We start from the raw sequence: 23,110 nt of genomic DNA, 5'->3' as shown, positions 1-23,110 counted from the left end.
TCTTTTCCTCGTTAATTTGACTTAGCTGACCTTCGCGATAAAATGGGTTACAGTGCCATTAGATACTATTGCTATATCGCGCGAGGGTACTATATTGCGATGCGACATTATGTAGCTTGGTCTTAGTTCTGTGCTGTTGAGTTCTGAATCCCAGCGCTGAGTGGCGGTGTCACATCACTTAGACTCTTGTTCTCCGCAGCCTTAGCCATCTCATTCACGGAAGTCTTGCTGATTCACTGCTTCGTGCAGTCACAAGAGGGGGTGGGGAAATCCCAGGCAACATTCACACACACACACGGAAAAGAATTGGTAAATGCAGCGCCAATCGCACCTTTCAGGCGGTCATCAGGCTATGGAGAAAGAGAAGTTATAGGACTTCCCACCTCTGCTGCGTTTGGCCATCTGGCGCAGCATCGCTAGTAAAACTAATCCGGGGTCTGCCTCCTCGCCTGCTTTGCACTAGGGACTGTGTTGAAGAAATGTAACAGAGCTTTTCACTCCAGGATCATTGTCCTGGGTTTCTTGGAACCCACGGCTGGACAGAGGACCCTCTGTTGCCATGCTGTAACCACAGCTGGGAGAGGCTGCCCGCCCGAGTTGCAGCGCAGTAAGTTGTCGCCGACTGTCGGTGAGCGGGGATGGACCTCGGCAGCGTGAGGGGAGCCAGGTGTCGAAACCATTAGACCGCAATCAGATCTAGGTACCGGTTGGAGGACTCCCCAGGACTCAGGGGGGAAGAGTGGCCGGCGCTCACAGAAAGAGGAACACTTGTTACCCACGCATCAGGTGAGATATTTCTACTAGAATCATTTCAGTGGGTTGCGCCGTTTACGTTTGTCTGTAATGCGAGAATTATAATTGCCTGGAATTGGGTCCCTTACAAAAATGCCCCTTTTTTTTCTGGTTCGTCATTGACTTGCTGGGCTGCGGGTTCTCCTCTTGTGTTGGAAGTGCCTTTACTCTGTGATATCGGCATTCGCCGGTTAAACTGAGGCAGCCTTCATTACGCTTTGGCTTAAAACTCCCTCATGTTTGTGACTGTGGTAGTGGCTGGTAGCTAGTAAGTCAGAGTACTTTGTTTTCTAAATACCATACTATAGGTTTAAAGAGAATCGTGGAAGGTAACGCAGCACTCGTGAATTTCAAACTTTTTAGTAGGAAGAGAAGAAAAAGGTTGCAGTAAAACTTGAATCAAATGCACCCCACTCTGAGACTCTAGTCTCTTTTGAAGTAAAACGCCAGTTCAAGGAACAGTTTCCTGATGTTTAGATGCTCATGATCTTGTTGGAAGTGGGTTAACGGCTGACAACCACTTCCTCAAAGGGGAGGGGGCATATAAAGTCAGTGATGTTTGTCATAAGTTTGTGTCTTTTAAAATTAGGAGTCATTTTGTTCTAGCTTCCGAGACACACCGACTTAAATCCTGTTACAACATCAGTGAGTCTCGGCCGTACCGTTGTGTCAGAGCGGCCAGCTCCGGCCGGCGCATTTATGTTGACAGGACATTCACCAATGGAGGTTATGTATATTTCCAATTTGTTCACTTCCACTTTTAGTGAGAAATTTTTGTTCAGAGCAGGTTTAGTAGATTTCCACTAATCACGGCGCCTCACTGAGAACCTGACTCGCACAGATTTGTGACAGGCTCGTTAATGACCTGACGAGGGACGCTGAATAATTCAGGAGTGCTCTCGGCGTGAATAGGCAAAGGTGTCAAGAACAGTGAAAGGCAAATGATGTCAGAGAAAGGAGTTTACTTCGGATTGAAGTCGACATTAGACTCGTTTCTTAACGTGTCTACTGGCACCTGTCAGTAACGGGAAGAGTAACGTTGTGAGAGATCACCACATTCCGCTTTACCTCCCAGACCTGAAGAACACAACTGTCAATAAAAGAAGATAGGAACACTGACATTGTTTTCAGTTTTTCCCCCTCCATCTCCTCATTAATTTTGAAAAGTTAGCTCTTTTCTATCGCAAAGGTTCCAATGGAGGAAACAACAAGCCGGAAATCTTTCTTTCACGTTATGATCCTAAGGCACATTTCTAAGGTGAGATGGGGACAATGGGTGGCTGATGTAGAGCTTCACCGTTTCAAGAGTTTTCCCCCATAATGAGGCTCCCCTTTCCTGCGCTGAAGGTTCGTCACGTTTTGTTTCTTTGCTGTGTGCCAGATTCACAGCTAACATCTGGAAAGCAACAAGGAACTACTTTCATCAAATGTCATCCTGGTTTCAACTCGTGATTGGTTACAATTCTCGATTAAATTTAGGGTAAATAGGGTACGTGGTTATCATTGTATCAACCACCTCGAAGAATTTACAGAGAACCCTGTTATAGAGCGGTGACAGGAACGCTAAGGATGATTTATTTAGGCGATTGGTTGTAGGTCTGTTCGTCAATTCAATTTACCCACCGTACATCTTGTGAGATGTCGCATCCCGATAAGAGATCTTAAATCTCAATGAACTCAGTAACCGCTGCGATTAGGAGAAGGAGATGCACGTTTCTGCTACTCCTTTTTGGAATGTCCTTCCTACTTTCACTCTTACACTCGAACTCGTTCGTGGTTCCTCATTAGAAAAACAAGACTTCTGAACAAGATTTTCTGAATATATCGTTTTAAGCACTACCAGACATCTGTCCTCATTCTGAATGCAAAGAAGTGCGAATGGTAGCATCCCAATGTCTTCCAAATTAAAGTCTTCAAACTCCGATATCATTGTGTTGGACGCACGCACAGGGACTCGCATTTGATTACCTTTGAAGGGGTGTGTTAATCGCGCACACATACAGTATACTTGACAGATATGACATATACCCATCATCTGGCGTGCTTTGATTCAGACGAAGCTGAACTGAAGCACTCCAAGGTGCGTGTTCAAAATTCAAAGCTGTGCGTGCATTCCGTGTGTCTGCTGAAGGATCTCAGCACCTGAAGGATCCAGTCAGTATTGCATTTACTGTTTTCATTGCTAATTGTAACTTTTCTTTACCTAATTTAATCATTAAGGAAACACAGTACTCTGATATGTTTCTTGTACTCTCAATTTGAGGACTCCTGCTTTCCCAAATTCACTTAATCTAATCATATGCTCTCTGAACCGAAGGAATTTCTGTTGTAACTTTTGAAGTTTCTCTTGTGTCTCAAATCTGACTTGACAGTGGAACTCAATTTGCACCTCATTTGGAGTTTTGGTTTGTTGGTTTCAAAATTCTATATGGTAATTATGGGTATATGTGCAAGTGTGGGTGCATGTATTTCCCATCCATTAAAATTTAGTAATTGTAAAACATGTTGATACAGCTAATCAAAATATTTGCTTCGATATTAGCACACATGAAACGTGTGACTTTTTTTTCCCTATTGTGGTCATTAGTAGTTTAGTCACAAATTAACCTAAAGCATGATTTTATTTGTAAGTGTCTGCAGGAAATAATTTACAAATCATTAATTCACTTGGCAAAATATTCTGATACTGCAGCTCAACGTGGTTATTATTCACAAGTGCCCAGCAGGGCACCACGTATTAATGAGTTGCATGGAGAGATAATTTCACATGATTGTCTTTTCTGTCCTTGTTGAGTATTAGTTCTTATGCTGGAAATTGATATTCAGAACATTTAAACAAGTGATGAGGGCAGATTTCCCCAATCATTCAAGAACACACTACATTTATTTTTTACTCTAAATGAAAATCCACAGTTTGACAAGGAAGGGGAAAATAGCCACTAGTCTTTTAAAGATAGTGCACAAATAAAGATGTGTGAGGGGAAGAACAAAATTATCTCTATTTTTCCCATTTCATCACTACTACCTTTATTGATCTTATCAGTCAGAAATGGAGTGAGATTGTACAAGGCCACACATGATGGTTTTGATCTTGCTGTAATGTGGAAGAACAAGTTAATGCATCTTGTTGAGGATGCAAATACTTTATAATGTTACTAACATAAGAACGTAAATAGGAGCAGGAGTAGGCCATTTGGCCCATCGAGCCTGCTCTGCCATTCAATAAGATCATGGTTGATCTGGCCATGGACTCATCTCCACCTACCTGCCCTTTCCCCATAAACCTTAATTCCCCTACCATGCAAAAATCTATCCAACCTAGTCTTAAATATATTTACTGAGGTAGCCCCCACTGCTTCATTGGGCAGAGAATTCCAAGATACTAAGGACAAAACCCAAGTGTTTTGGAAAGATCAAGATGTGGATAGGAAGTATGGAAGTGGGAGGGAATTCAACTGAGAGATGAAGGTATTGTAGATAAGAGTTTGAGCAGTGGGGTAGAGCAAATAATGCTGAGGAGACAGCAACAGTGAGTTTTGATGATAAGCTCACTCAAGGCCTGAATGACATTCATCATTTGCAGTAGAGGTGGGTAATGGTGACATTTTGGTGGCTATTATAGGACCCAGAAATGATCTGACCAAATCTGAAGTTGAAAAAGTTGCTCCTCATTTGTAAATTCATGTGAGACAGAGAAAAAAAATCTGGCAATGCAGAAATGGCTATGGAAGGAGAAATGCATTATTCCTATGACACCTTTCAGATCCTTTTCAAAATGTCCCAGACTGCAGTCATTGTAGCAATGTAGGGAACAAAGTCTCTAATTTATGTCCAGGAATCGCTGTACACAGAACTCAGTGCATGATCCAAACACTTTAAATGAGTGTAGTCACTTAATGTTTGATTTTTTCAGAGTAGTGCACTTGGACCTTTTTGCCCAAAAGAGAGTACAAAGCTTTAGTGCCTCATCTTAGAGACAACACCTGCACATCATTGCAATCTTATGATGACGTTAGCCAAGATTTACATACAAGTTGCTTAAGATGATTTGAACATAAAATTCTTCAACTCAAGAGATTCTATTAACTGAGCCACAGTTGGTGAATGAGTTGAGGTGATAATGGAAAGGTTGCAATGGGTGTTCTCAGTATACACATTAAACTAATTAATAATCTGCAGATAATATTTCCAAAAAGTAACATACAAACCAGGCACAGGAGAAGTGGGTTGGCCCTTTGATAAGCTACAGAATGGTTGCAGTAGACTGGAAGCAAAGTCAGTGCTGAGATGGTTTGAAGACAGTAGGACAAAGTGTTGGTTCTGCGAGCTGAGTCATTAAGTTTGGGCAAAGAGAAAATAGACAATAGGTGCAGGGGTAGGCCATTCGGCCCTTTGAGCCAGCACCGCCATTCACTGTGATCATGGCTGATCATCCACAATCAGTATCCAGTTCCTGCCTTATCCCCATAACCTTTGATTCCGCTATCTTTAAGACCTCTATCCATGGCATTGAAAACAGAGAGAGACTGTGTCCATGACAGTCAAAAAGAAAATTGCTTTACAGTATCTGTGACAAAACCAAGTTCTTCCAGACCAAAATTTATATTCATTGGATTCAGGTTGAAACTGTTTGTTCAAGAACTTTAAGGGTAAGTATGCTAAGAATTAGATGGTAGCTGGAAATAGGTGGAAGTTTTAGAAAAAGAAGCAGTTTTTTTTGGGCAGTGGGACAATGGGGGCTATTTGCTTGTCCAAACACTGCTATTTACCACATTATGGAACAATTACAGGGGCAGTTAATTGTCTGTTCAGTACCTGAGAAGCAAAAGCAAGGAATGGTAGAATATCCAAAACACAAGGAAGCAAGTTCCTTGAAACAGGTCTGATGGAAATGGCTTATGCTTGAAACAAAATTGAGATTGTTCTTCCACACTCCCCCCCCCCCCCCCCCAACCCATGCAGTTTACAAGTTTACACCCTCCACACATATGATTGGAAGATCCTAGCTAAGGTTTTCACAGAAGACTTTAGTTTTTTTTCTTCTCAAATCATCTACAAAACTCGCTTTTAAGATGAGAGATAATGCAAGGAAATAATCTTGCCTAAACAGAGCATTTGAATTAAGTTCAAATACTTTCTGCCAGCAGGATGGAATATTTACTTTTTTCAGAAAAAAACTATTTAAGGATATTGATTATTTAAGTGATGTTTGACAAGTCTGCATCAGACTCTTCTGTCTGATGTTCAATTGAGTTTATAATGTCTGTGTATGTGCAATGTCTGCATGAGTTTGTTCAGTAGCCCAGTCTGCATCATTCAAACCAGCCTCTCTTCCATTGACTCTGTCTACACACCCCACCTTGGCAAAACAGCCAAGGACCACTCCCACCCAGGTCTTCCTCTTCTTCTTCTCCTTCCCTCCCTGATGGCAGAGGATACAAATAGTTGAGAAGGTGTACCGTCTGGCTCAAGGACAGCTTTTGTCCTGCTGTTATCGGACTCCAGAACAGACTGTTTGTATGCCAGATATGAAATTCTGATCTCTCTTGGTCTACCTTGTCATGGCGTTTGCACTTATTTTGCACTGTACTTTCTCTATAATTGTTGCACTATATTCTGCACAATAGTATTCCTCTTTTTTTTTTATTACCTCAGTGTAAATTGTGGAATGATCTTTCTGGATAGCATACAGACAAAAGCTTTTCACTGTCTCTCGGTAAATGTGACAATAATGAATCAATTAAAATACTCTGGATGATTTTTGTGTGCAATTCCTTGTATATTTTGTAACTGGCAATTTTTAAGGTATAAACATGCCACATTAATTCTGTTATGATCAGAAGTCCATGAGAAGATATTTTACTGGCTTCATACGCAAGCAGGTGTAGAAACATGATTAACAAATATATCATGTTTTCTCAGCGCTTACTGAGTGGACAATTTTGTAAGCCTTAATTGAAATAGTATACAATAAACATTGGAATTTCCAATGAAACTTAATCCTGGCTGTCCTATATTTGAAAATTTACTCAAATATTCTTTAATAATATTCTCTTGGTACTTTATTTCTGTTCTCTGATGTTGTATATTGGTTTCAGTTTCATACCGCACTTTCTTGACTATAAAATGGTATTTCAATCTGCATTGTTATTTTGCTGTGTTGGCCTAAAGAAAGTAAAAATTTGATGAACAGATAGCTGGAAAAAGTCAATGACAATGGTCAAGTAGAGAAATGTCTTAGTTCTTGCCAGGTGGTAGAATATGTGGAGGCTCTCATTTTCTGGCATTAAGTCTCTCTGTATTGAAGCAATCAAAAGTGAACTTAATGCAGGCCCAACTGATAATCTTCTAGTCACAAATAATTTCCATTTAAGAAGTTCTTTGTGGGATCATCTTTGATACAGCAAAAGAGTCAACACTGATTTATAAGAAGAATACTCTGTGTCTGTAAACTGAAGTATCCTGAGCCCCGTATCCGAATTGAACTGGATATAGTTAGTGTGAAATAGCCCCATTCAGCAAAAAAGCAAAGGAATTGCATTGGATGCATATCCTTATTTGGCAAAGGACAATGGGGTAATGCCTACTGTATGTTGGGCCAGAGCCAAAGAAAGGTGGACCCAGGAGAGCCTGATTAAACTAGAAACAACAGAATCAAAGACTAGTAATGCAGAACTGATGAGGAAAAAGGGTAAGAATGAAGAATTTCAAAGGTCAGGCAGCAAGAACTTAGGACGCCGACGAACAAGAACTCTGGGGAGACCCAAGTATTGCAAGGAAGGCCCACGTGCATAGGGTAGGGGAACAAAGGTGAATTATTTGGCCAAAAGAAGATGCATTTTTGGTGTTGTAAGTGAGAGAAGTAGTTCGGGTGAGTACTAGCCAGAAAAGAACAATAAAATTCTGGAATTGCTGACTCAGGGCCAACATAATTTAGGTGGTTATTTGCATTTCATATAATAAAATTGATGCAGTAAAGTTGCTAGATTGAATTAATTAGGATTTGTTTGATTCATTGATATCATGAGGGTAGCAGACACCAACAGAATCAACAAACTCATTCGTAAGGCCAGTGATGTTGTGGGGACGGAAGTGGACTCTCTCACGGTGGTGTCTGAAAAGAGGATGCTGTCTAAGTTGCATGCCATCTTGGACAATGTCTCCCATCCACTACATAATGTATTGGCTGGGCACAGGCGTACATTCAGCCAGAGACTTCATTCCATCGAGATGCAACACAGAGCGTCATAGGAAATCATTCCTGCCTCTGGCCATCAAACTTTACAACTCCTCCCTTGGAGGGTCAGACACCCTGAGCCAATAGGCTGATCCTGGACTTATTTCATAATTTACTGGCATAATTTACATAGTACTATTTAACTATTTATGGTTTTATTACTATTTATTACTTATGGTGCAACTGTAATGAAAACCAATTTCCCCTGGGATCAATAAAGTATGACTATGATTTACCTAACCTAAGTTAGTTGACCAAGATCAGGGTTAACAGCTGATATATGTAACAATAAACCTACAGTACGAAATATTTAATTGGAAAATATTCCATACACTTAACTGAAGTATTTTTGCTAAAAATTCACCCTGAGCCAAAGGAACAGTAATAGGCTGAGAAATTTGGAAAGGCCACTTTGTCCTAATTTCTTGGTTATAATGTAACTGCTGCAATTATAACATTTGCTCAGAAATCACCATTACATAGTCTCAAGGACTATTTCTATTGTTCTGTTATCAGACCAATGATATATGATAGGACTTGGTCTGTAACTGTAACACTTCATTCTACATCTCCTTATTATTCACCTTTGTCTTGCCTCAATGCATTGATGTGATGAAATGATCTGTTTGGATGGCATGTAAAACAAAAGTTTTTCACTGAACCTCAATACTGTACATGTCACAATAATCAACCAATATAAATTGTAAATGGCTTGTCAAATGCTCAAGAGAGTTGTGTGGAAAATTAGGTCTCGTTCTGAGGAGCATCTGCTGTTGGTCACTTTTAGATCATGTACATTTAATAGCGCTATTCATGCAACAGCATAGAGGGATATGATAGAATAATGGTTATGTTACTGAACTAAAATTCTAAGTTCTAGACCATTGATCCAGAGATAAGAGTTTGACTCTGGCCAGAGATGAAGGGGAATTAAAATTCAAGTAATTAAACCTGTGATTTAAATAAGTCCTAGTGGCCAGTGTTTTAGTCACCAGTACATTTCGTTATAATGGGTTTATGACCAGTTTGTAATTGATGTGCTGTGCAACAAACCTTTCAGATGCAATTAAAGATTAAAGTTGATATCCTAGGCAATAAGGTTACTTCTACATTTGAACATTGGTAATTTTTGCTTCTATCTGATTGCACTTTATACTGAATTCCTTAATCTACCATTATCATCTCTGTATTTATTTTCTTCTGTATTCCTTTTACTCATGTCCTGATAGTCTCCAATTTATCTAATGCACCATCTCTTGCAATAAGGCATGTTTGCTTATTTTATAGCTTTCTTTTGACTTCCCATAGCTGTTTAGTGTTTCCGCCTCCTTCCGCTTTTATTTCAAATTCCAGCATGTGGATTATTTTATTTTCAATGAAATTATTCATCCATATCCCTACACATTCCCTAGACTTGCAGTATATCACCAGCTATTACCATAGCTCCTTGTGAATCCCCAAACCATCTGCACATTTCTTCCCCACTCTTTCTGCCTTTCCAATTTCTTCTTCAACATTAAAATTGTTCTAAAGACAGATTTTTCATCTAAATTCTCACCAAAGTTGAACTTCTGGTCTTTGTATTGATATCTGAAGCAGACTGGGAAGTGCTGTTATGATACAGGAATATGCTGCTACAGTTTAGCTGGATTGTATAATGACAAGAGTCTGGAAATTGGAGCAACAAATCATATGTTAGAGGAACTCGGGTAGAGAAATATCTGGGGGTGGAAGAATTCATCAGTGATTGGACTGAGGAACAGTAAAAGATGAGGGGCAAATTGAGTCAGATAGGGGAGGGGCATGGGTGGAGTCGAAAGACAGAGACAAATACATGATAGATGCAAGAGACAAACAAACAGATGGTGGGGGGAAAGGAGGATGAAGGAGGAGGCTGTTAGGAGGTAATAAACATGGATTCAATGGCTAGATCAAGTGCAACCAGGCTATTGAATTTGCAGAGCGCATGTGCTTTGTCTGAAATGGCCATCCCAAGCTTCCAGGATCAAATACTGGACTTGTTTCACCACCATCCCTTTCCTCTTTGCTATGGCTATCATGCCATATCACCTTTAGTCCAGATACTAAGCTTCAAACTGAAACATCACCAGTCCCCCTCTCCCTACAATCTGCTGTTCATCCAGAAATTTGTAATCGGAGTTGTGTGGTATAATACTCATATGTGTGTAGTCAAAGACATCGTTCTCCACAGAAAACTTTTGCAAGAATAAACTGAATCCTGAAAGCCACACAATGTCCTTACGTTCTAAATCCACTTCCATTTCCCTCACACACTTTGTTACTCATGGTCCAGGATACCATTTCCCTAACTTTCGCAATGTAGACTAAATTCTCGTTCATCTCCAACCTGGAATCATTGCATTCTGTTTCTTTAGCTTTTGCCAACTATGACCAATGTCCAAGAATTGTGTTCCTGGTTATTTTCTCCCCTGTTTCTGTTCCAGCTTTCCTATACCTCTGCACCCTTCCCCCCCACCCCCCAACCCCGCTCCAAATCAGAATCAGGTTTATTATCACCAGCATGTGTTGTGACATTTGTTAACTTAGCAGCAGTTCAATGCAATACATGATATAGAAGAAAATATGAATAAATGAGTAAATCAATTACAGTACACCTATATTGAATAGATTAAAAATCATGCAAAAACCAGAAATAATATATATTAAAAAAGTGGGGTAGTGTTCAAAGGTTCAATGTCCATTTGGGAATTGGATGGCAGAGGGGAAGAAGCTGTTCCTGAATTGCTGTGTGTGTGCCTTCAGGCTTCTGTACCTCCTACCTGATGGTAAAAATGAGAAAAGGGCATGTCCTGGGTGCTGGATGTCCTTAATAATGAATGCTGCCTTTCTGAGACACTGCTCCTTGAAGATGTCCTGGGTACTTTGCAGACTAGTTTCCAAGATGGAGCTGACTAAATTTACAAACCTCTGCAGTTTCTTTTGGTCCTGTGCAGTAGCCCCACTGCCCCATACCAGACAGTGATGCAGACTGTCAGAATGCTCTCCACGGTACATCTACGGAAGTTTTTGAGTGTACTTGTTGACATACCAAACCTTTTCAAATTCCTAATGAAGTATAGTCACTGTCTTGCCTTCTTTATAACTGCATCGATCTCATTCTAGATTCTCAACTTCCTTTGTACTGAGATCCTTTCCATATCCGTTCAACTGTCAAGACAGTCACGAGGCTGTGGGACCAGATGGCATCCCAGGGCGAGTACTTAGGATGTGCACAGCACAACTGGCAGATGTGTTTCCAGACATTTTTAATCTCTTCCTCTCCCAGTGTAGAGTGCCCTCCTGCTTCAAATTAACCACCATTGTCCCTGTACCAAAAAAGACCAAGGTAACATGCCTGAACAACTGGCGTCCTATCACACTCACCTCAATAATAAGCAAATGCTTTGAGAGGCTGGTCAAGGATTACATCTGCAGCTTGCTCCCACCCAAAATGGGCACCCTACAATTCATCTACTGCCACAACCGATCGACAGGTGACACAATAGCTACTGCTCTACATACTGTCCTTGCACATCTGGAGAAGGATGCTTATGTGAGAGTGCTGTTCTTGGACTACAGTTCAGCATTCAACACCATAGTTTTATCCATGCTGGACAAGAAGCTCAGAGACCTCTGCCTTGACCCTGCCTTGCACAGCTCGATCCTGGACTTCCTGACAGATCACCAGCAGGCTCCCTCACCTCCAACTCTCTGACTCTCAATACAGGAGCCCCTGGGCTGCTCCTTTACTCCCTGTATACACATGACTATATCGCCACCCATAGTTCCAATGTGCTAATTAAATTTGCTGACGACACTACACTGATTGGCCTAATCTCAAACAATAATGAGGTGGCCTACAGCGAAGAAGTCATCACTCTGACACAGTGGTGTCAAGATAACGACCTCTCCCTCAATGCTGCAAAAACAAAGGAGCTTGTTGTGGACTACAGGAGGAATGGAGACGGGCTAACCCCTATTGACTTCAATGAATCTGGGGTTGAGAGGGTAAACACCTTCAAGTTCCTTGGCATCCACATCACTGAGGACCTCACATGGTCTGTACACACCAGCTGTGTGGTGGAAAAGGCACAACAGTGAGTAAGTTTAGTATAGGCCCCCAAATCCTAAGATCTTTCTACAGGGACACAATTGAGAGCATCCTGACTGGCTGTATCACTGCCTGGTATGGGAACTGTACTTCCCTTAATCACAGGACTTTGCAGAGAGTGGTGCGGACAGCCCAGCACATCTGTAGTTGGGAACTTCCCATGATTCAGGACATTTACAAGGACTGGTGTGTAAAAAGGGCCTGTAGGATTCAAGCCCTCCCAACTATAATCTATGCCAGCTGCTACCATCTGCGAAGTGCTTCTGCAGCATAAAGGCCAGGACCAACATGCTCCAGGACAGCTTGTTCCACCAGGTCATCAGACTGATGAACTCATACTGACCTGAGTGTACTAGTGTACTCTATATTACATTGACCGTTCTATTTATTATAAATGATAAGTTACTATGATTGCACAGTTAGATGGAGAAGTATCGTAAACATTTTCTACTCATGTATGTGAAGGATGTAAGAAATAAAGTCAATTCAATTCAATTCAAGAACTACACCTCTAACTTCCCGAACCAACAGTTCACTTTCCCATCCCTAGCTCAGTGCACAGGAAGTTTACAATTAATTAAGCTCTACTGCCTTCTCAGACAGCGCCAAACATCACACTTGAAGCTTTTGCATGCTACTACCTCACTCTGAATTCTCAGCTTTAGAAAGAAATTGATAAGCAGACAATTAAGGATGTTAAATCATGGAGCTTTAGTAATGAAGGTCAAACATGCAATTACAGTTACAAGAAATAATCAACACTGATGCAGCTTGATTCTCAAAATACCAATAAAAATCTCAGAATATCATGTAACAAAACAAAATGAGCTCTTCAGTGAACATGAGTAATGGATCTATTCATGTATTGTGCACATTAGGCAGGTTACCATGTAACATTTAACTTGTAGTAAGCAAAAGCATAAGGCATCTGCTAGCAGTTGGAGCCTTGAATCTGGCATGTGTCCGTCACACATCAGCTGTCACATTGCAGCTGTTACTTCCCAAGTGCCATATTTCAACATGTCAGAAAAATAAAGAAAGAAAGTCAGTCATTTTCTGTTTTCTTAATATAATGGTGATCTTTTGATTCCCCAAGGTCAACAGTTATGAATTTACAAGAACCTTGAATTATAGGGACTTAGCTCATCAATTAACCCTTAATTGACCTTTGTGGATAGCAAATCATATAACTGCGGGGAGAATGTGCATGGAAAGAAACAGGGCAGGGTTAATACAGCTCTTTCTGAAGAGCTAAGTGCAAGTGAGCTGCTGACTACCAATTACATAAGAATCACATCTGGTGATCCATTAGAGACCCCAAAAAAAGTCTGTGCAGTCTGGTAGGTATCAGCATGCCTCTATTTAATGGTTATTTAGTGCTAATAAGGCTTAATATTTTCTAGCTTTGACATTTGTTTTATATGTAATTTATTCAAATAATGTCATGTCAACTTAATATTTCACTGATGGTTGCAAGTCTATAAAAATCACGATATACTGCCATGCAGGTGTCATTTTGTTGAAACCTAAATATGCTGGTACAATTAGGATAGAACAGGATTTGATTTTGAATCTTTTACAGTGGAAATTTCTGTTTATTCAAGCTCAGTAACTTGAAAATACTTGGTGTGAAGTACTTAATAAACATTCAGTTATACAGATAATTACATTAATTCTAACCTTCTCCCTTTATAATATTGTCCATTAATTCTTGTACTGAAACCACTACAGCTCATTATAATGGTCAATTCCTTTAAGTGTGTGTGCTAGTGATGAGTTTAAAACTTGTCTGCATGATATGCCAGGCATGCCAGTAAAAGAAAATATTGTGAGTCCGTGGAGGGCTTAAGGATATTGTGAGGCAAATGAATCTTTGAAGATAAGTCATTAGTTGAGTTGGTCTGAAAAAATGGAACAGCAGAATGCTGATACAGCTATTGGACATCTTCATTGACCTTGAAGTTATTGTTTAATATGGCACTCCAAGAGTGTGCTTGGCGTTGGAAGAGAGGGTTGTTTCACTCCTACCAATGACTCTGCGTGACATTTCCTTCCTCTTGTCTGAACTTAGAGTAGTGGACATCCTGTGTGGGTATGAGAACTAGGAGTATGAGAATGCCAACTGACAGTTCAAACCTGTTGCATCACTCAGGGTGATGGCTGATCTAGAATTAGTCTCAGTGCATTTTTCTGTTCTCTCCCTAAACTCCTTTTGCTGTCTCTCCACTTTGTCAACTGTGTTTCTTGCCATGCCTTATCTGTGGTCTGCTGTTAGTTCTGAAACCAGTGGATGATGTTCAGCACTGATTACAGGCAAGCTGCATTTAGTGGTGCAGGCCACACTAAAAACTGAACGCCATGAATTACACCGAGGCAACAAACAGCTCAAAGGTGGTTGTACTTGCTTAAGCACTGAAGGTGAGGTGACAACTTTGTGAGTATCCTATACAAGCTGAAGGGGATAAATGTTAATTGAGTAACATGATCCCAGTATGTTTTCCAGTTCTAATGGATTTCTTTAATTTGCTTCAATGGCAGCCAGAAATATTGTCATGTTTATAAAAGAAAAGTATAGTGTGGACCTGCTGTGTTTGTTAGGGACTGATTGTTTACAGTGTGCATCTGCTTTCCTTTCCATTATATGTTAACGAGATTAGCAGGAGCTTTGGATACAAATGGACAAGTGCAATATATGGTGGGAGGTAGGAGAAATGGTAATGCTTGCAGTCCTTCCTGGAATTATGAAGCCATGTTATTTATGCATTTGTCAAAAAACGCGAGTTAAGAACAAAATATTTATTTATTTACTTAATTTACATAAATTCTGTGGGAGGGAATTTTATTCTATATCTTAAAATTTGGAGAGTGATTTGTGAATTCTGCATGAGCATATTTTTGTTACTGGAATAGTTGCAACACGGGTTGCTGCTGGTTATTTTTGTATTTCAAATTTAAGTTTTTTTTTATGCTTGGTCTTAATGTATACCATTGTTCCTTCCTATTTTTGCAAAACTAACACATGGAAACCAGCTTGCTTAATTAATACAGTTTTTTTTTGTGAATTATTTGAAGCAAAATAAGCCATGAATGTACTGTATGCTGTTGAAATCCTTAATAGCATGTATTTTAACACATAGCAGAATGACAGAATTGTTAATATGCAGTGTTTTGTATTCATTTCTGTCACAGACAGACTTGAATCTATCCACCTTTGGCTGCCATTTATTTGAACACTGACTGCACAAGTATTGTTTTGTATTTTTGCCCAATACCATCAGACATTGCAGCAGAATTAGGCATTCAGCCCATATTTTCTTGGATATGTAATATTTCCAGTAACTGATATCAGACAATCTGTTGAGTTAGTCCATTACAAAATATCTTGCAGTGCACATAAGCATTTACTAATGGTAATAAATTACTACTATAACAATCTGATGAAAAGTCATTGACCTGAAGCAGTGCAGTGGTGTGTCCTCTCAAAATTGCTCACTGACCTATTAAACATTTCAACATTGTGGCTTTATTTTGCATTTTCCAAAGGCTACTGTGTTTGTTTATAATCAAATAAACATTCTTTGAATAAAATTTTATAATGTTCACATTATTTTAATCATTGCTGTTCGGTTTTTGCTTGGGTTTTAATTTTGATATGTAGTCAAGACTTGCAGTATGGATTATGTCTTGGTATAATAATGCATAAAAGAATTACATCCCCATGTTTTAACATAGATGGCCTTGTTAATTTCTTGTAAATAATAATATACAAGTTGTCAGAAGGCCAAAAATGACATTGAGTAATGTGAATTAGACACATAAATGATCAAAACTAATAAAACAAATTGAGTGTGCTGACATGGAGCTGGGGATCAGTTCCAGAGGAATGGAAGAGAAAAGCACGAAATGATATCACATTTGTATACAACCTTTGCTTGACCACACTTGGAAGAACAATATTCAGTTCTATATACCTCTTAGAATATTGAAATGTAGAGACATTGCAGAAAAAGATTACAAAGGTGCTACCAGATTTGATCAAGAAAGTTAGTTAGGGCTGGGATCCTTCCGGGAGATTAAAAAATCAAAAGGCCCCTTAAAACAATTGGATGGCTTGAAATGGTTGATGTGGAAAATTTAGGATCTATCTCTTTATACACAATAAGAAAGTTTGCCAAGTAGAAGACAGTATGGATGTACTTAGGAGAGATTTAATGCACATGTAAGGGCTTTTTTTATGTCACTGTGTAGTCTAATTAAAATTATGGCTTCTTTGTTATGTTATAATTGAAAGGACTTCTTTGTTATGTTAACTGCTGAGAAAGTCCTCCCGTTAGCAGTTTGTTTGGATCACATTACTGATAAGAAGATGTTACGAACCATTTGGGATAGTTGTTATGCTTTTAGTGTGTCTGTAGATATTGTATGCGTGGGACTTTGGGGCAGAAGGCAGGAGAGAGAGAGACAGAGGATGGACCAGGTGCTGTGAGTCCGCTAACGGGTCGGACCCCGAGCAGGGCGTTCGGCGAGGAGAGGAGATGGACTCGTGTGGAGCGTCTGGTCGACCACCGTTGTTGGTCCCAGGCGGCCAGTTGAGGTGGGCCGAGGGGTCGCCGGGAGAAGAAGAAGGGTCCTGAGCTCCAACTATTTGTGCACAAAGAGTTTGAACTTTGATAAGTGTGGCACCTTTTATTTCCCTTTTATATTTTATTCTCTATTAAATATATAGTTCTGGTAATATCTATAAACTGTAAATCATTTAATTGTATCTGGTGTATTGTCTGTTATTTGGGCGGGGTGCGGAACATCACACAGCATCCACACAAACTAATTACCCAGTTTGGCGGGGCCCAGCGCTGTTTCCCGACAACAGTGAGCCGAGTGACCCTGAGGCTTGCCAGGGGGTCACACACAAGTCAGGAGAATGGGAATGGTGGGATAAAAGGAGAATTAATCTGCTGCTGCATGTAGGAGGAACTCAACAAGTCAGGCAGCATCTATGGAGGAGAATAAACAGAACATTTCAGTATGAGACCTTTTAGCAGGACTGGAAAGGAGAGGGTAGAAGGCAAAATAAGGTGGGGTGGAAGGAAGTACAAGCTGGCAGGTGATAAGTGAGAGCAGGTGAATGGGTGGGAGAGAGGAGGATGCAGTAAGAAGCTGGAGGTGATAAATGGAAAGTAAAGAGCTGAAGACGAAGGAATCTAATAGCAGAGGACAGTGGACTATGGAAGAAAGGGAAGGAGGAGGGGAACCAGAGGGAGGTGATATAGGTGAGAACAAAAAGGGTGAGAGGGTAAGTGGAACAGGGAATGGAGGGGACAATAGGACAGGGGGAAATATTACTGGAAATTTTACTTATTTTCAAAAGGCCTTCAATGTGTCGGTGTTTCAGTAGAGTAAAGGAAATTACAGTGGCATGAGAGAGGAACTGGCCAAAGTTGACTGGAAAGGGACACTGGCGGGAAAGACGGCAGAGCAGCAGTGGCTGGAGTTTATGTGAGAAGTGAGGAATGTGCAAGACAGGTATATTCCAAAAAAGAAGAAATTTTCAAGTGGAAAAAGGATGCAACCGTGGTTGACAAGAGAAGTCAAAGCCAAAGTTAAAACAAAGGAGAGGGCATACAAGGAAGCAAAAATTAGTGGGAAGACAGAGGATTGGGAAGTTTTAAAAACCTTACAAAAGGAAACCAAGAAGGACATTAAGAGAGAAAAGATTAACTATGAAAGGAAACTACCAAATAATATCAAAGAGGATACTAAAAGCTTTTTCAAGTATATAAAGAGTAAAAGACAGGTGAGAGTAGATATAGGACCGATAGAAAATGATACTGGAGAAATTGTAATGGGAGATGAGGAGGAGGCAGAGGAACTGAACAAGTATTTTGCATCAGTCTTCACTGAGGAAGACAGCAGGATACCGGACACTCAAGGGTGGCAGGGAAGAGAAGTGTGCGCAGTCACAATTACGACAGAGAAAGTACTCAGGAAGCTGAATAGGCTAAAGGTCGATAAATCTCCTGGACCAGATGGAATGCACCCTTGTGTTCTGAAGGAAGTAGCTGTGGAGATTGCGGAGGCATTAGCGATGATCTTTCAAAAGTCGATAGATTCTGGCATGGTTCCGGAAGACTGGAAGATTGCAAATGTCACTCCGCTATTTAAGAAGGGGGCAAGGAAGCAAAAGGGAAATTATAGACCTGTTAGCTTGACGTCGGTGGTTGGGAAGTTGTTGGAGTCGATTGTCAATGATGAGGTTACAGAGTACCTGGAGGCATATGACAAGATAGGCAGAACTCAGCATGGATTCCTTAAAGGAAAATCCTGCCTGACAGACCTATTACAATTTTTTGAGGAAATTACCAGTAGGCTAGACAAGGGAGATGCAGTGGATGTTGTATATTTGGATTTTCAGAAGGCCTTTGACAAGGTGCCACACATGAGGCTACTTAACAAGATAAGAGCCCATGGAATTACAGGAAAGTTACATACATGGATAGAGCGTTGGCTGATTGGCAGGAAACAGAGAGTGGGAATAAAGGGATCTTATTCTGGTTGGCTGCCGGTTACCAGTGGTGTTCCACAGGGATCAGTGTTGGGGCCGCTTCTTTTAACATTGTACATCAACGATTTGGATTATGGAATAGATGGCTTTGTGGCTAAGTTTGCTGACGATACGAAGATAGGTGGAGGGGCTGGTAGTGCTGAGGAAACAGAGAGTCTGCAGAGAGACTTGGATAGATTGGAAGAATGGGCAGAGAAGTGGCAAATGAAGTACAATGTTGGAAAGTGTATGGTTATGCACTTTGGCAGAAAAAATAAACGGGCAGACTATTATTTAAATGGGGAAAGAATTCAAAGTTCTGAGATGCAACGGGACTTGGGAGTCCTCGTACAGGATTCCCTTAAAGTTAACCTCCAGGTTGAGTCAGTAGTGAAGAAGCCGAATGCAATGTTGGCATTCATTTCTAGAGGAATAGAGTATAGGAGCAGGGATGTGATGTTGAGGCTCTATAAGGCGCTGGTGAGACCTCACTTGGAGTACTGTGGGCAGTTTTGGTCTCCTTATTTAAGAAAGGATGTGCTGATGTTGGAGAGGGTACAGAGAAGATTCACTAGAATGATTCCGGGAATGAGAGGGTTAACATATGAGGAACGTTTGTCTGCTCTTGGACTGTATTCCTTGGAGTTTAGAAGAATGAGGGGAGACCTCATAGAAACATTTCGAATGTTGAAAGGCATGGACAGAGTGGATGTGGCAAAGTTGTTTCCCATGATGGGGGAGTCTAGTACGAGAGGGCATGACTTAAGGATTGAAGGGCGCCCTTTCAGAACAGAAATGCAAAGAAATTTTTTTAGTCAGAGGGTGGTGAATCTATGGAATTTGTTGCCACGGGCAGCAGTGGAGGCCAAGTCATTGGGTGTATTTAAGGCAGAGATTGATAGGTATCTGAGTAGCCAGGGCATCAAAGGTTATGGTGAGAAGGTGGGGCAGTGTGACTAAATAGGGTAAAATGGATCAGCTCATGATAAAATGGCAGAGCAGACTTGATGGGCCGAATGGCCTACTTCTGCTCCTTTGTCTTATGGTCTTATGATAAGGTGCTGCATATGAGGCTGCTTAATAAGATGAGAGCCCATGGAATTATAGGAAAGATATTGAAATGGGTGGAGCATTGGCTGATAGGCAGAAAACAAAGGGTGGGAATAAAGGGATCCTATTCTGATAGGTTGCTGGTTACTAGTGGTGTTCCGCAGGGGTTGGTGTTGGGGCCGCTTCTTTTTCCGATGTATATCGATCATTTGGATTATGGATTAAATGGTTTTGTGGCCAAGTTTGCGGATGACACCAAGATAGGAGGAGGAGCAGGAAGTGTTGAAGAAACGGAAAGGTTGCAGAGAGACTTAGTCAGTTTAGGAGAGTGGGCAAAGAAATGGCAGATGAGATACAACGTTGACAAATGTACGGTTGGACATTTCAGAAGAAGAAATAATCGGGCAGATTATTATTTAGATGGGGAGAAAATTCAAAAATCAGAAGTGCAAAGGGACTTGGGGGTCCTCGTGCAGGATACCCTATAGGTTAACCACCAAGTTGGATTGGCGGTAAGGAAAGCGAATGCTATGTTGGCATTCATTTCAAGAGGAATAGTGTATAAGAGTAAGGAGGTGTTGATGAGGCTCTATGGGGCATTAGTGAGACCTCATTTGGAATACTGTGTGCAGTTTTGGGCGCCCTATCTTAGAAAGGATATACTGATGTTGGAGAGAGTTCAGAGAAGACTTACAAGGATGATTCTTGGAATGCAGGGGTTAAGATATGAGGAGCGTCTGTCGGCTCTTGGATTGTATTCATTAGAGTATAGAAGAATGAGAGGGGATCTCATAGAAACGTTTCGAATGTTGAAAGGGTTGGACAGAGTAGATGTGGAAAGGTTGTTTCCCTTGGTGGGTGAGTCCAGGACAAGAGGCCATAGTCTTAGAATTAGAGGGTACCCAGTTAAAACAGGGATGAGGAGAAATTTTTTTAGCCAGAGGGTCGTGGATTTGTGGAATTCGTTGCCACATATGGCTGTGGAGGCCCGATCATTGAGAGTGTTTAAGGAGGAGATTGACAGGTATCTAATTAGTCAGGGTATCAAGGGATATGGGGAAAAAGCCGGATGGGTGAATAGTTTAGCTCATGGGGGAGCTGTGGAGCAGACTCAATGGGCCGAATGGCCTTCTTCTGCTCCTTTGTCTTGTGAAATTAGGGAAATAAATGTTCATGCCATCTGGTTGGAAGCTATCCAGACAGAGTAGGAGGTATTGTTCCTCCAACCTGAGTAAGACCCCATCTCGGTAGCAAAGAAAGCCATGAACGAACGAGAATAGGAAGTTGAATTGAAATGGATAAACATCGGCAGATCTTGCCTTTTGTGGTGGATGGAGCTAAGCTTAACGAAGAAGTGGTTTCCCAGTCTGCAATAGGTCTCACTGATGTAGTGGAGGCTATACTTAGAGCACTGGATACAATAGGTGATCCTGACAGATCTGCATGTGAAGTGTTACCGTACACAAAGGACTATTTGGGCCCTAAGTGGAGCAACACTCCATGTTCCAACTGGATAGCCTCCAATCTGATGGCATGAACATCAATTTCTCTAACTTCCTGTAATTGCTGGCCTCCTCTTCTCCCTTTTTCCATTTCCCATTCTGGCTCCCCTCTCACCATTTCTCCTTGCCTGCCCATTACCTCCTTCTGGTTCCCTACCCCCTTCCCTTACTTCCATGGTCCACTGTCCTCCCCTATTAGATTCCTCCTTCATCTCTTTACCTCTTCCATCTATCTTCCCTTAGCTTCTTTCTTCTTCCACCTACCAAACCCACCCTCCTTCCTCTTCAGCTAGTCTCAGCTATCATCTTCCAGTTTATACTCCTTCTCTGCCCACCTTCTAATTGTGGCTTTTTCCCCCTTCTCTTCATGTCCTGATAAAAGATATTGGCTTAAATATTGACTGTTTCTTCCTCTCCATAGGTGTTGCCTGACTTACTGACTTTCTCCAGTATTTTTCGTGTTGCTCAATATTTCCATCATCTAAAGAATCTCTCTTATGTTTATAATTAATGTAGGTTGAGGTATCTGTATCAAAAGCTTGTATGGGCTGTGTACTTTCTACATTCCTGTCAGAGTCACTGCCTCAGTTATTCCATTATATATAGTATACAATGAGGAACAACTAAGGCACAGATAATGGACACTTGGGACTTGCTCATACTTTTCCCAGTTGCCTTCTCATAGTGTATACTGTTAGAAAGTCTATTTTCATTGTTTAAAATTTGCTCAGTGATCAACTTGTAGAGGTAGATGAAAAATACTTTAAAATATAACTTTGATAAACAGTTGCTTAATTTCACTTTTTCATTCAAGGTTGATGACTGATTGATATGAAGGGGGCCATTAAGGATACATTGGACACATAGTGTATAACAGAGAAGCTAAATATAGAACACATATAGGCTCCACCTGCAACTGGTCTGAGTTGGCAGCGGTATCAGAGTCACAACTCAAGAAGAGCGAGGCCATATTCTTCAGTAACTGGCCCAACAAGTCCACCACCCATTTCACCATTGAAACTGATGACCTGTATGTGCAGGGGATCAGATTTGGAGGGGGCAAATCCATGTAACAAAAATTGGCTAGAGTGGCCAAGCAAAGCTGAACAAAGAGCATAGCTCCAGGACAACGTCCAGTGCATCGTCAATATACAGGTCATGGCATTTGGGATCTTGGACTATAATATTTTTGTAGTCACTGCGTGTGTTTCTGCTATCATAACTGTATGTGCCTTGTGCTGTGTGTGACTCTTGATACAGTGTTTTGCACCTTGGCTGAGGAGGAACACTGCTTTGTTTTGGATGGTTGAATGACAATTAAATTTGAACTGGGCCCTCTCAGGAATCCTCCCTCTCAGTGATTTGAACCTAATCATTAGATGCAAAGTGTTTTCAGTGCTGCTGTACTTTGGTATCGGTGTGGCCCATTCCCTGCTCCACCTCTCTGGCAGTTACCCAAGCAATGTCATCTTGGGATCAAAGATGGAACGTGTGTATTGGGTTGCAGTAATGAGGCAAAAGTGTACCCAACATCACTATCATCCTGATGGCCACCTTTGTGTGTGACAGCATCAAGGTGTTGTAGGAACTGAAGCATGCTGGAACCAAATGGGTCAGCAGGGAATGAGCCACACCTGCACCAAGTACAGCAGCACTGAAAGCACTTTGCGTCTAATGATAGGCTTCTAATCACTGAGAGGGAGCACTCCTCCCACAGACCCAGTTCAAATGTCTCTGTGCTGAGGTATATGGGGGGGGGGAGGCGGGTAGAGGTGTCACTTTGTGTCTCTCTCTGGAGTTGTGAAGGGTAGGCGTGGCCTTTTTGCCACAAATGATCAATTATCTATTGTTCATGG

At 41.1% G+C, this 23,110-nt stretch overlaps 1 protein-coding gene across 6 annotated transcripts in view; it reads left to right on the top strand.

The window, feature by feature from the left end:
- The first annotated feature begins 292 nt into the window (after positions 1 to 292).
- sntg1 (syntrophin, gamma 1) overlaps positions 293 to 23,110 on the top strand; it is a 533,050-nt gene continuing 510,232 nt past the window's right edge. For all 6 annotated transcript variants that reach the window (XM_072255011.1, XM_072255020.1, XM_072255036.1 and 3 more), the window contains exon 1: positions 293 to 786. The gene's annotated coding sequence lies outside the window, so the exon portion shown is untranslated. The remainder of the gene's footprint in view (positions 787 to 23,110) is intronic.

This window comes from Mobula birostris, chromosome 1 (assembly GCF_030028105.1).
Source record: "Mobula birostris isolate sMobBir1 chromosome 1, sMobBir1.hap1, whole genome shotgun sequence".
In the NCBI taxonomy this organism is placed as follows: Eukaryota; Metazoa; Chordata; class Chondrichthyes; order Myliobatiformes; family Myliobatidae; genus Mobula; species Mobula birostris.
The sequence above is the reverse complement of the archived record's forward strand: the minus strand, read 5'-3'. Positions and strand labels throughout refer to the sequence as shown.